Source organism: Ictidomys tridecemlineatus, chromosome 3, assembly GCF_052094955.1.
Source record: "Ictidomys tridecemlineatus isolate mIctTri1 chromosome 3, mIctTri1.hap1, whole genome shotgun sequence".
Lineage (NCBI taxonomy): Eukaryota > Metazoa > Chordata > Mammalia > Rodentia > Sciuridae > Ictidomys > Ictidomys tridecemlineatus.
In genome coordinates this window covers 155,043,655-155,060,172 of record NC_135479.1, presented here as the reverse complement: position 1 = coordinate 155,060,172, position 16,518 = coordinate 155,043,655, and the positions used below count along the sequence as shown (strand labels likewise).

The 16,518-nt window shown below is 40.1% G+C and overlaps 1 protein-coding gene across 21 annotated transcripts in view; it reads left to right on the top strand.

The window, feature by feature from the left end:
* Phldb2 (pleckstrin homology like domain family B member 2) overlaps positions 1-16,518 on the top strand; it is a 198,633-nt gene that overhangs the window by 99,918 nt on the left and 82,197 nt on the right. Inside the window, exon 1 of one of the 21 annotated variants that reach the window (XM_078044248.1) lies at positions 3,452-3,671. The exons of 17 other annotated variants lie outside the window; for them this stretch is intronic. The gene's annotated coding sequence lies outside the window, so the exon portion shown is untranslated. Of the gene's footprint in view, positions 1-3,451; positions 3,672-3,695; positions 4,112-4,231; positions 4,475-14,334; positions 14,483-16,518 lie in introns of those variants that run through there. 3 more of the 21 variants (XM_078044246.1, XM_078044247.1, XM_078044249.1) reach the window with 3 other exon arrangements.

Here is a 16,518-nt window from a genome sequence, read left to right as displayed (position 1 = left end):
CCTTTCTTCCCACTCTTATAGAATCAGGTTTTGCTTCCTGCACAGCCACTGGTTCTTCCGGTGTTTGTCAGGCAAGGAAGGGCCAGTGCAAGTTTAGAGCAAGGAAATGACATAATTAAAATGGTATTAGACATGGAATCGAACATTCAAACCCCTGTCTCTCTGGTCCCCCCAAGTCTGGCCTCAGCTAGTTAGGTCTTATCTCCTGCACCTCCTTTCTGTCTGCTTGGGCAGGCTGTATTACTCACATTTCCCAGTCTTCCTTGGCTTTTCTGTCCTCCAGCATTGGTCGCGTCATTTCCTCCACCTAGAAAGCCCTTTTCTTTCAAAATGACAGATATATATATATATTGTCTTCCTTGGTGGACTCACAGAGGCACACATACCCTTTTATCTGAAGTCATTTGTATTTTTTCTTTATAGTACACGTTATGTTGTATTATCACGTTCCAGTTACATATTTGTCAGTAAATTCCTCAAAGACAGGCACATCATTAAAATGCTTTCTTTTATCGCCATTTTCCCTGCATCTCACACATTGTACAGAAATGAATAGGTGCTTAGTAAATTGGCCTTTGTTTTAACTTTCCTTATGTTCTAAATTCTAATCCTGCTCTGAGTTGTCAGAAGCCTCTCAGGCAATGAGGTCCACATACACCTGACACATCAAATTTTCACCTCTATTCCTACCCCAGGTGGCTCAAAACACATGCTCATGCACATGTGTGCACAAGCACATACATTAAAACATCTTTTTTGAAATCAAGGTATGAAATAAGTGGAAGGATGGTAAAAGTCAGATAAAAAGAAAAATAAAGACTAACAGAAGAGAAGCTGAGATCCCTGCATTTTTTAGGAGCACTGCTGCAGACGGGACTTTTTCCCCTCTATTTAAGCAGATAACTTACAAAGAAAACTCCTTGTTTTAAGCTCTTTATGCAGGTAAAGAAGACCAATTCAAGGTCCTCAAGTAATTAGAAAAGTGAGCCAGATAAAGACAGTGGGGGTAGGTTAATCCGAAGGACACACAGGCACAAATGCATACACACACTTAACATACTCACACATCACACTTAGCATCCTTTCCCTGCCTGACTGCAAAATAAATTCACAGAAAAGATTGAAGACAAGGCACAAAGAATGTTTTGATGCAGAAATTAATCAGCTGTATAATTAGAGAGCCAGTCTTGTAATAGTTTAAACATAAAGCAGCATGTGGGGATAATCATTAAACCTGTTAAGGAGACAAAGTTGAGGTATTTGCCTTTTTGTCTCCCTGGGAGGTTAAAGTGATTTCCATTGTATTTTGGTTAATTTTCTCATATTCATTTGAATAGCTAATATGTTACTTATACTTCATCTATTTTAGTATATATTTGAGAACACAGAGTAAAATCCAAATATCTAATAAGTTTTGGGAATAAAAATACATCTAAGATGTTTAAAAGGAGAAAGCAACATCTTTATTACCATTACACAATAATTGAATAGCAAGTTTAACTGAGCCTCCTGAACATTAAGATACAAAGGGAAGCATTGGTTTACAGATTTCTCCTTAACAATGGCTGCAAATCCAATGTGAAAATGGATGAAGATATTTTTAAAAAAATTTTTTTTAGTTGTAGATGGACACAATACCTTTATTTTATTTATTTATTTTTATGGTGCTGAGGATCAAACCCAGTGCCTCACACATGCCAGGCAAGAGCTCTACCACTAACCTACAACCCCAACTTGAAAGAATATCTTTTTAACGGAGAAAAAATTTACCCCACTACTAAATTATAAAAGGAGTGCACAATGTGGAACTCAACTTATGTAGGACAAAGTACAATGTCATGGTCAATGTCATCAATAAGAAACAGTTCCACAGAAGAATGACTGTGGTTGGAGACCATTCTTTTGATGGCACTGTTAGTGCTATCTATTCCTGGGCAAAGAATGGTACTGACATTATCACATTTATCCATAAAGGAGTTTGGAGAATAGCAATTTGTTTCTCAATGAGGATAAGTAATGCACTCAAATGACTTGGCTGAGTTAGGTCCTTTGCCCAGCTCTGGTGATGGATTGGCAAGAAGAGAAGTCAAGGACAAAATTTAAAAACTGATGTGGGGATGATTTCTGTGACTAAAGGACTGAGGGAGGAATTTCAGTGGAAATTTTAAGTGTGAGAAGTTTAATAGGCATCCAAGTGGGCAGTTGCCAGGAGCCTGGAATTCAGGCTAGAGGTAAAATTTGGGAGTAATCAACATACAGATAGTATTTAATGCTATGAGATAAGATCCCCAAGGGAGCAAGAATAGACATGAGGGCCCAAGTTTGAACTCAGAACACTCCAATGAAACAAATGAAACTTATAAGAAGCAGTGTAGTAGGGCACCCTCCTTCCTATCCAGTGGATAGGAAGAAAACCATGGAAATGTATAACAGAAGTCAAGTAAAAGTGATTCCAGAAGGAGAAAGTGATCAACTGCTAATTGCTTGAGTAAGATGAAGACCAAGAAACAATCTTTTATTGTTGTATCTTTTATAATTTGATTTCAACAAGAACAATTGTAGGGACTTAGTAGAAACAAAGCCCAACTGATGTAAATTGGAAGACAGAAGTTGAAGACAGCTTTTCTTAACAATTTGTTAATGGAGTTTTGCTGTAATTGAACAGGAAAAAAAGTGATAGGGGAAGTATGGGGGGGGAGGCAAATGGCTGGCTGGAGGGGGAAGTGGACACAACAGAGTTTGTTTTTTTTAAGATGAGAAAAAATAACACATTTAAGTTGATGAGGATGATCCAATGAAAGGGGAAAATTTATATGTGTAAGAGAATTACTGGATTCTTTAACCACTGAATTGATCCTTGTATATTTCTGTAGGGCAAAAACTCAGAAAAGTTAAAAAAAATGTCCTATAAAATATCAAGCATTTTTGGGGCTGGGGTTGTGGCTCAGTGGTAGAGCGCTTGCCTAGCGAGGCACTGGGTTCGATCCTCAGCACCACATAAAAATAAATATAATAAAGGCATTGTGTCCTTCTACAAATGAAAAAATATATTAAAGCATGCTTGTAGGTGAGGTACTTCATGAGATTATAAGCTGGGCTTTTACTTGCTTAGATGACAAGCATATGAAATAAGCTATTTGTTAAGTGACTACTAAGTCTACTCACTGTGACAGGTACTTTGCATATAATATACAGAAGCTTATTAACTGGCCTGCAGCATTAGTACCATTATTACCATGCTAGAAATTAAGAAATTGTTTCTGGGAGCTAAATGACCTAAATGCCACACTGTCCCAAGTTGAATAGTTAGTTGAATAGTTTGTTGTGTTTTCTTGCGGTTCTAAGTTCCTCTAAGGCTGTTGTCTTTCATCCCTGTAATCCCAGAGACTGGCCCAGAATTTGGCAGCGAGTTGCATTCTCGCCTGCGGAGGTGGACCGTGGGCAGCTCTGGGTCCGTTTTATTGCCTTCGGAGGACGCACTGCTGGAGGACGTTCACATCAGCATTGTTTTCATTGGTTACTGCAGCTCAGAAAAATGTCAGAAAATATAGAAACTTTAAGAGAAACGACTGCAAGGCAATCAGTATGAGTGAATTTTAAACTCTCCAGACTTCAGCCCTTGCCTGAGGTCGTTCGCCAGTCATTGCACAGCTGCTTTTCTGACGCATCAGGTAAACCTACCCGGGGGCCAAATGTCTAGAGGAGGTGTGGTCACCTGGAGTTTCCCCAGCAGAAACTTCATCACCGGGTGAGGAAATCATCACTCCGGGACGTGTACTCTCCCGCCCTTCTTCCAGCTCATAAAGAAAGTCTGCCTCCAAAAGTCTGTACGACCTTGCGGTGAATTCGGCTTTGAAGGGTGGCGACCAATGATGGGGCAGCAGTAAAAATCCCCGACAGCAAACTACCCTGGAGCAGCGAGGGTACTCTACTACACTGCTGGGTTCCTCGGTGCCTGCCGCTGTGCTTACGAAAGGGGGCCCGGGGCGCGGGACCCAGAGGCGCGGAGCCCACCAACGCGGCCCAAGGGGGGGCACCGAGGCGTGGCGTGGGGCACCAACTCTGCCTTCCTGTCTCCAGTCGAGAGGACCTGGCTGCACCTCTGCGCCAGGTGAGGAGAGGGCTGTAGTCCGCCGCGATCAAGGAGCTGTGCTGGTTCTGTTCTCCCGAGCGGCTCTTTGGGGACAATGCCTCCCCCGCCGTAGAGTTGGTCGCTGCCGTTTGCGCAGCGGAGGGTTGGGGGCGGAGAGGAGGCAGTGGCTGCCTGGACCGAGGAGGGGCGCGCTGACTGCGCAGCGCGAGTCCGGAGTGGCTGGCTTGCGCACGGTGGTGACTGGAGTTGCGTCCCGGCCAGGGCCGGGGCCGGGACCGAGACTAGGGCCCGAGGGAGGGAGAAAGGGAGGGCGGGGGCAAGGGCCAGGCCACAGAGTGGCGGGGCCCACAGAGAGCCGTAGCTCAGAAGAAAGATGAGACGGTGAGTAGGCGCCCAGGGCGCAGACTTTCTTTGCTTCTCTTGCAGTCAACGGGGACAAAAGCCCGGGCCAGGGTCGCCAGAGCCAGAGCTGTGCAACTTTAGGGTACTCGGAACCCCATTGTGTATGACTCTGGGGAACTGGGTGGACCTCCAGTTGAGGGAGTCGTGGAGAAGAGGTGAAGGCGATGATTCCAGAGTTATTGTAGGGAACAGGCGGGATTCAGGGGTGCCGGGGGCAACTTTTGCGGACAATTCTGGAATGTTGAAGAAGAGAGGGATGGTTCTTCTGGTTAGATCCTTTGAGGTCCGCAGCTGGATGTGTGGGCAGTGGGATCCAGAAAAGATCCCCCTCCCGTCTCCAAAGGTCTGGCTAGTTATGCTTGAGCCTCAGTCTTGAGTCTTTCCAACCGAGAGCCTCTGATACTAATTCGACTTTAGATCCCCGAAAAGTTTTATGATGCAGCGGGCTCTGCTCCCCTTAGAGATAGCGAGACTGGAAACCTTAAGGTGCTTTTCATTCCTCTGTTTCTCCAGCACCCTGTTCGGCGGGCAATAGTGAAATGTTTGTTGGTACATTTAATAACTTCGCACTAGCAATCATCACTTATTAAAGCGCTGAGGACCTGGCTAACTCCCGCCACCGCCAGGAAATTAAAAGGCTGACAGGCTGTCCCTCCCAGGGTTGGGGTTTCCTGTTTGAAAGAGCTTTGGACTGGGAACCTACTTCCAGAGATTCCTCATTTACCTTTCATATGTAAAAAGGACTGACACTGTAGCTTTTTATGTGGATAATCTTGCGGGAGACTGGAAATCCTCTGGGCTAGCCTGGTCCTCTTTCCTAAAGTCTTCCTTCTGTTGTTCTTCGGAGTTGTGGGATGCTATGCTAGTCACAGCCAGGTGCAGTTGGGAGGGGATGAGAAGAGGCATTAAAATGTGGAGGCTTGTTAGTGTAAATATTTGAGAGCCACATTTCCTTCATTATATGGATGTATAGATTCCAGATGGAGATTTTCAAGTATTGTACTTGTAACTTTAAGCTTTCTAGTTTGGTTTAACCTGGGTGATTGAGATTTGTCTTCTGTCTGAATTCAGCTGGGAAACATCTGCACGAGGTTCGAAGTTTCAGAGGGTTAAACTTTTGCCCTTGGAGCACTTGAATTCTTGGATCCTGGTAGGATAGCAACAGAGTAGTTGGGTTTAGGATAAATAAACCTTTGGAGTAACCCACTATTTAAAAGAATAGCCATATGCCTGGTGTCGTTGCCCTCAATTGTGTAAATATTTGTTTGAATAAAGAGCTGAGGTTCTTTGAGAAGTAATGGTGGTGTCTATACATGGCTCCCTTTTCACATCCTCAACTTAGTGATTTAAAGGGCTTTTTCTTTATACATTTAATGTAGAAATTTAGACACTGTATATACATAAGAAGCTGCAAAATCTCCAAAACATCAATAACTGGTGTTAACTTTAATAGCACAGAGGAGTCAAGCTTTTGCTCTCAGTTAACTAATGTATCCTTCACCTTCTGGGACCCAAAGATTTGCAAGTCCCAGCCATTCTCACAGATGGAAAAATGAGATGTTTGGCTTAGAGTAGTCATCATTTCAGTCAATTTGCAGGCTTTAGTCTGTTTCATGCAGCTGGCAGCTGCTGTTCTTTTGGGGCTAGATGGGCTGCAGGGGGTGTCTCTTCCATTCCTGTGTGAAGTGGGGGAAGGAAAGATACTTAGGAAATTGGGCTAAAAGCTTGCTAAATCCTCTTTTCAAGAACTTTGGCCAAAGCTGACTGCTCCAGAAGTATTATTTGTGTGTGTGTGTGTGTGTGTGTGTGTGTGTGTGTGTAAGTAAAGAAAAAACCAAAATGATTATACCAAACTCTGGCTTTTCACTATTTTTTATTTTGAAATCTGTAAGCAGGGTTAGTTTTGGAATGCATTGGAGAAGTTACTGTGGAAGATGTGATTACTTTTGAATGCTTTTAAAGAGTAGTTGACGTTATGGTTAGTTTACAGTGTAATCCAGGTTAGGGTATGCAAATTTTCAACTCTTAGGAAGGAGGCAGTTCTATGGATGACTTGGAAAGAGTGACTTTGTATGTTTTACAGGTGAAATGCATGTGGTTTATAATCTGTTAAGTCTTGGTGTGCTTTGTTAATTGTGTAAATGTTATCCATTTGGGGGGAAAAAAACCTTCTAAAAGATGTGATTTTTCTTAAAGATGCTATGTGTTACAGCAGGGGTTTTTCTTGGGGAAGAGGGTTTGTCCCCCAGAGGATGCTGGAACAATGAATTTTTAGTTGTCATAGCTGGGAGCAGAGGAGTACTACTAACATCTAACAAATAGAGACCTTGGATGCTGCTAAACTTCCTGCCCAGAACACACAAAGAATCATCCTGCTCCAAACCCAGTACTAGAGTGTTGCCTCAGGGGCAGATGTTAACAAGATTAGGGTTCTTAATTTAATTTAGATACTCAAGAAACTTATTTAAATTTAAGTGTAGGAGCTCAACACAAGGAGATCATGTCAGAGAAGCCTTTTCTTTGCTAGATTCTTTGCCTTTGGCATTAAGGGTCTCAGTATACCATAAACATGGGAAAACTTGAGCTTATTGATGATTCTAAGTTGGGTTTAAATTTGAAGTGTTAGAGCACAATGGAGCCTCGGAGATCACCAACTTCAGTCTTTTCATTTGATGGAAGAGGTGTCCAGAGATTAGTGACTGGCAATTAGGGGCATATTTCTAGGTACAATCCAGAATTATAAAATTTAAAATTCTGTCTTTGGGTAGATGGGAATTTAGAAAAAAAAAATGAACAAAAACTGGGCCTGACCCAGTTTGAGAGAATAAACTCTTAGTTGTAAGAAAATGAACTTTTAGATGGGGGAGGGGTGGCATTAGCGTTGATAACTGTGAAGCATATGTTCGGGTGCATCAGCCCCAAGAAGGGGGTAATTCCACTGTGTGGCCTGTGACACTCCTGAAGCCTGCACCATCCTTTCCATGGCAAAGTGGGCAACAGATGGTTTCACAGACACGACAGATGCTGCTTTTGAATCCAGGTATAAAACAGGACATTTGAGATTTTCCACCCCTGCCTTCCTTATCCATTAGGAGCAGAGCACAAGAATGGTTAGAGTTGTCTTAGAAAGAAAAGTGAGAGAGGCCTCCTGAGTATGTAGGAAAAAAATGATACCTGACATCTATGAATATGGTCTGGGGCAATTGTAGGAAAAATTCATAAACTATGGGTGGGTATCTAAGATGAATTCAATTGAACAGAGTTTGGATTAGGAATCTAAAGACAATTCAAGCTTGACTAGTTTTTGGATAAGTAGGACAAAATAACTTCAGGGGTAAGAGGAATCTTACAAATTCTTTCTGTCTTACACTTTTGCCCCCAGTCCACTAAGTTGGCTAGATAGTGCCGAAACAAACCAAATAGCCTAACTCCTGGGCAACTGTACTTACTCTTACACCGGGTCTCCTCTTCCATCTGTGTCCCTAATGGGGAAGAAAATGATATAAATACAAAATTATTGTTAATTTCCTGGGAGAGACTGCTAAGTATGATATTCATGAATAGCTCTGTGTATGGAAAGGATTTACTTCAATAAGTTTTTTATTATCAGAAAGTTGTGCACATATGGTCTGATCAATTGCAAACATGTGTACTCTCACATTCAAGTTACTATTGGTTAGACATTAGGTCTTTGATTGGGGGTTCTAGTCTTGTATGCCAAGTAATTCTGCTATGGTTGTTATTTCATCGAATCCTCAAATCTGTGAGGTTCCGACAATTTAGGAGGGCTGTTAGTAAGCTTTTCCTGGGAGAGGTCAGAGCTCTGAATGATGCTGGGGGAGCTATCATTGTGACAACTGGTCAATGGGTACACTACAAAGCAAAGTGCCTGCAATGTATTTAAAAATAACTCCAGAGTGATGACTTCTTTAAGAGACCTGCCCCCTGCAGGTGCTGCACTAAAGAGGTTAGCAGCCTTTTTATTACCACCTTTCATCTGGCTATTCTTATTACTCTTTTTTTTTTTTCCTGATGGTGAGAGAAGAGAGAGAATATTTTTTCAAAAAAAAATCATTGAAAATATTTTTGGAGATTTGATTAATGTGACTATTGTCTTTAGAAAATAAATGGAATCAAAAGAGAGTTCAGATTTTCAAATCATTTCAACATAAACATTTAGTAATCATCCCGGAGTCACCCAGAAATTTGACCTTTTAGGGATTAAATTTGCACACAGCTGTTTTTATGATACTGAGGGGTGTTTTTAGACATTGTTGAAAAGAGCTTTGTGTTATAACTGCTTTAAAGGTAAGATTTTTAAAGCAGTGTGGCAGCTAGTGATAAATAAGAGAAACCCAAGAGTAAAAGTCATAGCTTGCTATATAAAGAAACAGATAAATAACATATAGGCTAACAGGCTAAGTTATGTGGAGAAGTCATTAAAGGTTTTTATATAGCTGTTTGTTTAGTGCCTATAGCTTGACTTTATTAGATGCATTGCTTTTCTTTACAAAGTAAGAGGAAGAAAAGTTTGTGCACACCAGTATTTGATACTGTTACCTTAAGTAGGGTCACTCTTTTCTAAGATTTACTGTTAAACCTAGAGCTAGTGGAAACTAGTGTTGATGATCTTCTTAGACTGTTTTGTTTATACATTTCATGTGACTTCTCCAGATGGCAGTATGCCTGCGGAATTAGCCTATGGAAAAAAGCTAAAGTTTACAAGAGTTTTCCAAGATTCATTTCTTGACCATTTTACAGCTAACACCAATGCAGGTGAAGGCAAAGGATAGCCAACTTGTGCATTCTTTTGACCAATTCAGTCTGAATAGTGCTTTATAGCTAAGGGATGCTCAGAGGGGACTGGGAAGTGATGTCTGGCTGCCACACTGCTTATGTCATTGCAGAAGTAGGTTTTCAGGAACAGCTTAAGGTTTGTTAAGGAAATTTCAAGCCATGGGAAGGTAGACAAAATACGGCTTGTATATCATGCTGAATCTAATATCCACACTCTATTACACTAACATAATTCTGACCAGGCCTTTTCCCACTATATTATGCTGCAACAATTTACCATGCCCTTGGAATGTCATGGTCAGCAGTGCCAGTGAAATCTTTTCCTAATTAAATAGCTGCCACCTTATCACTGAAACATGCTTATGTTCTGTGGTCATTTCCATTTCCTGCATTATATAATGGGCACTCTTGTGTTATTTAACCTGTATTCATGGAAGTCCACAAAGCTAGAGAAAAAACACATCTGGTTTACTCTCATCTTCAAACTGGTTTACTCTCATCCTGAAACAAGATGAAGAAGGCAGATGAAGTGGAGTGACTTGCTCCAAGTCTCCCTCCTTTTAGTTAACTGGCAGAACCAGGGCTAGAATGGGTGTCCTGACTCATGTCCTTGGCAGCCTGTCTACTGTTCTTTGTACTGGATTAACCATTACAATAAAAATAACATCCTAATGTAACCACTTCCTTTATTAGGTCTGGTGGCCAGAGTTATGAAAACCAGCATAGATTAAAATTAAATTTAGCCCATTGTTTTTTGATCTCTACTGGTTTGGATGATGGAAAACTCAGCAGATTTTTGCTCCCATGGACAAAAATCTTCAAGTCCATAGTGATAGTTTCAGGGTAAATATAGAGGATGTTTACCTCCAATGATCCTGGAATTCTTTATTTATCTTATTTTTTTGGTTGAATTCAAAGAATCAGAAGTGTTGTTGTTGTTATTTTCATCTGATTCAAAAGAAGTATCTGAAATATGGTGCATGCAGATATTCAAGACTTCCAAGTCTCTAGCACACATGTCTGCCTTGATTTTGGTGGGCATCATTATACTATGGAGGACTTTTCTGGGTTCAAAGGGGACTTGGCAGAGTCACCTAAACCTGGGAATGAATTGTAACAATGGTCAAGAATAAGAAACATCTGGAAATATTTTTTAAGAAAATTTAGAAATCCTCATCTAAATACTAAAACTGTTTAGAACCCTGAAGACACGGATTTATAATTTCCTACTTAAAGAGTTGCTCCACTTTCAGACAAGCAGTAACAGAATGAAAAACTTTACAAGTTTATCAGTTCCTTCCTCATCATAAATATGTAAGTGGTGTATGGGTGTTGGTGCATTTTAGCATTATTATTTTTTTCTTTTTGAGGATGATATTCCTTACAATCTGGAACGTTTGGCTGTGTTTTGAATACTTTCACATTTCAATTTTCTGAAGAAATCCCAGTGCTGATTAGGTACTCCACCTAGAACTGTCTTGCAAGTGTGCAAAAAGAATGGCCTGCTTACTGTAACCTTGATAGCACATTTGCTTTCAAGTTTCTCCCAGGTATTTAAAAATAAATTCCTTCTAAGTAACATAGTTCAAGATGCTAGGGGATTAGAATTCTGCTTTTAAAAAGTAATCTAGGGGCTGGGGCTGGGGCTCAGTGGTAGAGCACTCGTCCAGCATATTCGAGGCACTGGGTTTGATCCTCAGCACCACATAAAAATAAATAAATAAAATAAAGGTATTGGGGCCAACTACAACTAAAAAAAAAAGAAATTAAAAAAATTAAAAAGTCATCTAGGAGCTACAAATAAGACCCTGTCCTTCTTTGTAAAGTGAATCACTGTACTTTTTATGTCTGTGTATAGATATCATTTTATTAATATTGGCTAGCAGAAGGCATAATATCTTTTAATGTTTTATTGTGGAAAATTTTAATATACATGAAATTTAAAACTTGCACTAAAAATAAGATAATGAAAGCCTAGTTACCCATTGACCCACTTGAACATTAATTTACATATGCTAATATTGCTCCCTCTGTAAGACTTCACTTTCCCTCAAAATGTGGATTGTTATAAAGCACATTGCAAATACCTTAGTATTTCATCCATAATTTACAATGGAATTATAAGAGATTAGCATTTTAAAAGATGTATTATAATCACACTTTTTTTAAAAAAAGGCAGTGATTGCAGTAGCATCTACTTTCCAGTTGTGTTCAAATTCTTTGATATTGTCATCTGTTTTTTATAGATGGATTGTTCAAAACAGGATTCAAAGTCATGTCCATGCATTGTATTTAATTGGTGTGTCTCCTGAATCTCTTTAATCTAGAACTGTTTCCTTTCCCTCCTGGATTTCTTCCCCTTTGCTATTTGCTGACAGAATTCACTGGTCATTTTGTTGTTGTTGTGGGACTGGGGATTGAACTCAGGGTATGTTACCCTAGCCTTTTTTCTTTTTTTATTTTGAGACAAGATCTTGCTAAGTTTCCCAGGCTGGCTTCAAACTCAGGATCCTCCTGTCTCAGCCTCATGAATCCCTGGGATTACAGGAGTGGACCCCCTTGCCAGGCGAGTTTCCCACATTCTAGAATTAGGTGTATTCAAAAATATATTCTTCATAGTGTATGTCAAACTATATTATCTCTCCTTTGTATTTCTGAAAGAAGATATAGCATACTTTTAATTTGAATAATCTTGAACTTACTGAATTAATACTATATATTAAAAATATTGCTAAAACTACTTTAATAATTGTTTAAACACAAATTTGAATATAATTGAAAAATGTCACATCTTGATTATTTAGGCAAATTTAGGAATTTTGCAAGTGGGAGGAAAGTTTAATGACCTAAAATTCTCTTAAGGTTGCTTCTGGGGCTGGGGATATGGCTCAAGCGGTAGCGCGCTTGCCTGGCATGCGTGTGGCCCTGGTTCAATCCTCAGCACCAGATACAAACAAAGATGTTGTGTCCACCAAGAACTGAAAAATAAATATTAAAATTCTCTCTTATAAAAAAAAAAAAAGATTGCTTCTGTTTTCTGTCTTCCTTCCCTGCCTTCCTCACTGGCTACAGAGAATTATCACAGGAAACAAGCAGTCAAATTCTTTGAACAGTTAAAGAATATTTTAAAGTTCCTACAGACAAGCATTATTTAAGGGACTAGCTCAAAAACTTATTTTAAAAATTCCTATAATTGATGTTTTAACCTCTTCACTGAGTCTTGGAAGATTCTTAAGAATCCTTAATATAAAACAAACCTAGACATTTAAAAATAGCCTCTGATCACAGGAGAGAATGATCCTCATTCGATGTGTGTTTTTTGCAGTTGATGGTGATTACTTTTAGGAACCTTTGGGTACCATCTGGAGTTGCTTTTTTAAAACAGACCTTAGACTTCAATACAGCTAGGGCTAACAGAAGGGAAGGGTAGCCTGGGGTTAGTCGAATTCCCTTATTGTGACAGGAAGGACTTGGAACTTCTTTTTATTTTCTGTCCCACTTCTTCCATCTGTGTTCAATGTTCTCATTATCTCCTGTCACTCTCTGCTCCCATCTGGGCTCCTTTCTCCTCCTTATAGCCTCATATGACTCCTCCCTCCCCCCACTTTCCTTAATGGTCTTCCTTATTTTTCCTTTTAGACATCTTTAGAATGTAATAAAACAAAAATTAAAAAGACAAAAAAGAAAAGAAAACCAAGAAATAAATCATATATTCACTGTCCTGAGACATCATATCAACATTTAATATATGGTGATCTTCACCTTTCTCCCTAGCCTGCTGTGCATCACTGTCAACATCTGGTGAATCCTGAGGTTGCTGCTTCTTGTCTGAGTACAGAAGAGTCACCTCTGTCACAAAAAGCCTTTGTGCATTTTAGGCTATTGTGGCATGTGGACAGCATGTGTCTGTCTCTGTGACTGTCTGTGTGTATGCCTGTGTGTGTCTATACATTTAAGATTTATGGCTGCCTATTGTAATGGGCTCAATCTGCAAGAATAAAATAGGCTCTTTACTCTGCCATTAAAATACATTTCTCACCATGGAACTGCTCTTTCTGGATCTTTTGGGGAATGGAAAACATCTTTCTTAGAAAATATCAACCTATCTACATGTGTCTAGTAGATAATAATTATTCTGTTTAAACAGAATCATATCTTTGGGTAACAAAAACATGGGCAAAATGGAGCTGGAACCCATTTGTTGCTTTGTTTATTTCAAAAAAGAAGAACAACAACAACGACGCTACTATGTCTGTTAACAAAGTGGTCTTTCTCTCTGTCCTAGGATATAAAATCTTGGGTGCGTAAGTGTAGAGGAAGAGTTTAAAGGAAGAGAAGTTAGGAAGCCTGGATGAGTGGGTAGGAAGAAAGCAAGTTCTATGGAAATGGGATTGAGACAGTGGGAAGGCACAGGGTTAGGGACCTTGCAGAATCTGTGTGTGGGCGGTGATACTGGAAGGAGCGGGTCTGGGAGTATTTGCTAGGGGTGGGGAGGTGGGTGTTTGCAGAATGCTCATGGGGATATGTGGACTGTCAGGTTTGTTTGCTGAGATGGAAGAGGCTGAGGATGAGGGGAAATATTTGTAAAGTAGGAGGGCTTATTTGTAGAGGGGAAGTTGAAGGACTGAAGAGTTTGACAAAAGATAGTGTTTAGAGAACAGGGGATGGGGAAAATGGGCTGCTTTTGGATTTCTGAAATAATATTGGATAGAAGGAAGTGGTTATTCCTGAATCTTCTAATTAGCCCCCTCCTCCTCATGTTTGGATGCTGTGATTAGTGGAGAGAGAGAGAGAGAGAGTGTGTGTGTGTGGGGGGTGTTTTGTATCCATTGTTCTCCAAGAGCTTAGAGTTTGGGTTTTAAATAAGTTTCTGAGTTTTCCCCTTTCAGTCCTCTAAAAGCTTCCCCCAGGCCCCATCTGCTGCCATTGGTGGCCACAGAAGTACCCCATAGAATTCATGTGCAGAATGGCACTGCTTCTGAGAGGCTAAGCTGGGTCTGAATTCAATTACGTGTCATCAGCACATGCTTTATTCATAACAGTGCCATATCGTAAACATCAGTGCTGAAAGAGACCAGCCTGTGGACCACCAGTGTGCAGGGAGAGCTTTGAACACCAGGCATCCACCACTGTCTGCCACAGAATATTTATTTGAAGCAGCCTCTCAGCTCTCCGAGCCTCTGGAAGGATGTGGGTATAGAATCAAATTTTATTATAATGTGAACATTTTGATACCAGATTTTTATTTAAATTATCTTTCCTAAAACTGCTTCTATAATATACATCCATCCCCCTAAAATTACCTCTATAATATACATCCTCTCCAACAACATGAAGCTTTCCAGTCAATTGCCTTTTTAGTATCCCTGTGATCCTAAGCAGGGTTCAGCACTTGGAAATGTGAAAAGATAAGTAAATGGTGTATCTTAGATATCCCCCCAAATCACCTGGATAAATCCCCTATATGGATAATCGCAATTTACGTAGGACAGACTTTATGCCCTTCTTCTCATACAACACAACACAAACTTTGTTTTAATGTGTTATTTTTCAAAACTTTACCCCTTGAATGTGTTTTCATTATCTTAAAGCCAAAATCCCTACAGTTTTGTCAGTCACAGTGCTGTAAACTCGCCCTTGATCATTTGTATTCTGAATCGATGAGCAGCCTTATGTTGTCATCTGCCATAAAGGTAGAATTATATTAAAACAAATGCCAGAATTGAACCAAATCAAAGAGAATCTCCAACAAAACTTTAGAAAATGATCCCTGAGGTGGGTTTTTCAAGTAATTTCTCCTCCAGGGAAGAAAGTGCTGTGACTTTCCTTAGTACTTCCAGAGACTTCTTCATGGCTTTTAACACTTGCTGATTGACAATGAGATGATGTACATTTCAGGTGATAAAATAACAAGAGTACTGGAGGGATTCAATTTATGGATTGGAAAGTAAATGCAAACCTTTCAACACACATTAACTTCTTTCCTGTTTAGACTTCCAGTGTTGTCTTCTCTCTCAGATGGGCACCAGATGCATTCTTCCCTTCTCTCTCACCATTCTTTGGATGTGCATGTGGTTGTGAAATCCCTTGGAACTGTTTTGCTTCTACAATAACATAATGCAGGGATCACAGTTTCACTGAGACCTCTTCTTCGTTTACATAAAATGTACAGGAAACCCAGAATAAACACAGCAGTGTAGACCAAGACCACAGACTCTAAAGCATACCCATGTTCATGTAGACCTCTCTTCTTCACTGCCTTCCCCTTGTTCTGTTTGCCACCTCAATGAGGCCTCTTTGCAGCCTTCTCCTTGACCTCCCACCGTCCTCTCCCTTCTTTCTTCCAAATCAGCTGGAGTCTCTGATGCATTCTGCATACAGCCTGTAATCACATCCTTTCCTCCTCCTTGCTTGGGGAATTTAAATCCAAACTTCTCCATGGTGTTCTCCACTCTCCTGCCTCTACTCCCCTAGTCCTCATTCAAAGTACATTTGTGGTTACTGGTTTACACTTCCTTCGTGGTTCCAATTTCTAGGTGTTCAACTCATGCAGCCACACCTCAAACAAAAAGAATATTCTAGAAAATATTCTAGTAGAAAAGGGGAGAGGTATCAGTCCCATTGATGTACTCATCAGGTCAGAAAGACATCGATCCGGCTGATTCTCTTTAACTTTTGGGTTGAATGATTTGCAGGATCAAGAGATACAAAGTTCAGATAAATATGTATATGTGTTCAGCAATGGCAGGGAAATTAAGCTTAGGGAGAATGTATAAATTCCACATCTGTACCTAATGATCAATCTTTAAATGTACAACCTTTTGCACGTACTTCACAGGCCCAGTGAGTTTGAAATGAAAAACTGGAGTATCAAAGATGAGTATCCCTTTAAATTTTCTCTGGCATGTCCTTTCATCTATGTCATCAGTAACTTTTCTCAACAAACATGCATGGCTGAAAAATGTCTCATGGCTGTCTCTCAGATGTGGCTTAGGATTTGTAAATGTTCTGCTTGTTTCTTTCCTAGAAAAGAAACGATCTTCTTTCAGTTTATACTAGTTTGTAATATTTTGATATTGTGTTTTGCTTGGAAAATGAAACTGCCCTAGTAATTATACATTTTTATTAGGAAAAGAAAAAGACATGTGTGAGCAGGGGAAGAAGACAAATGTTAGGGAATCTGTGGTAGTTTACTATTCTATAGCTTTATTAGTCCAAATAAAGAG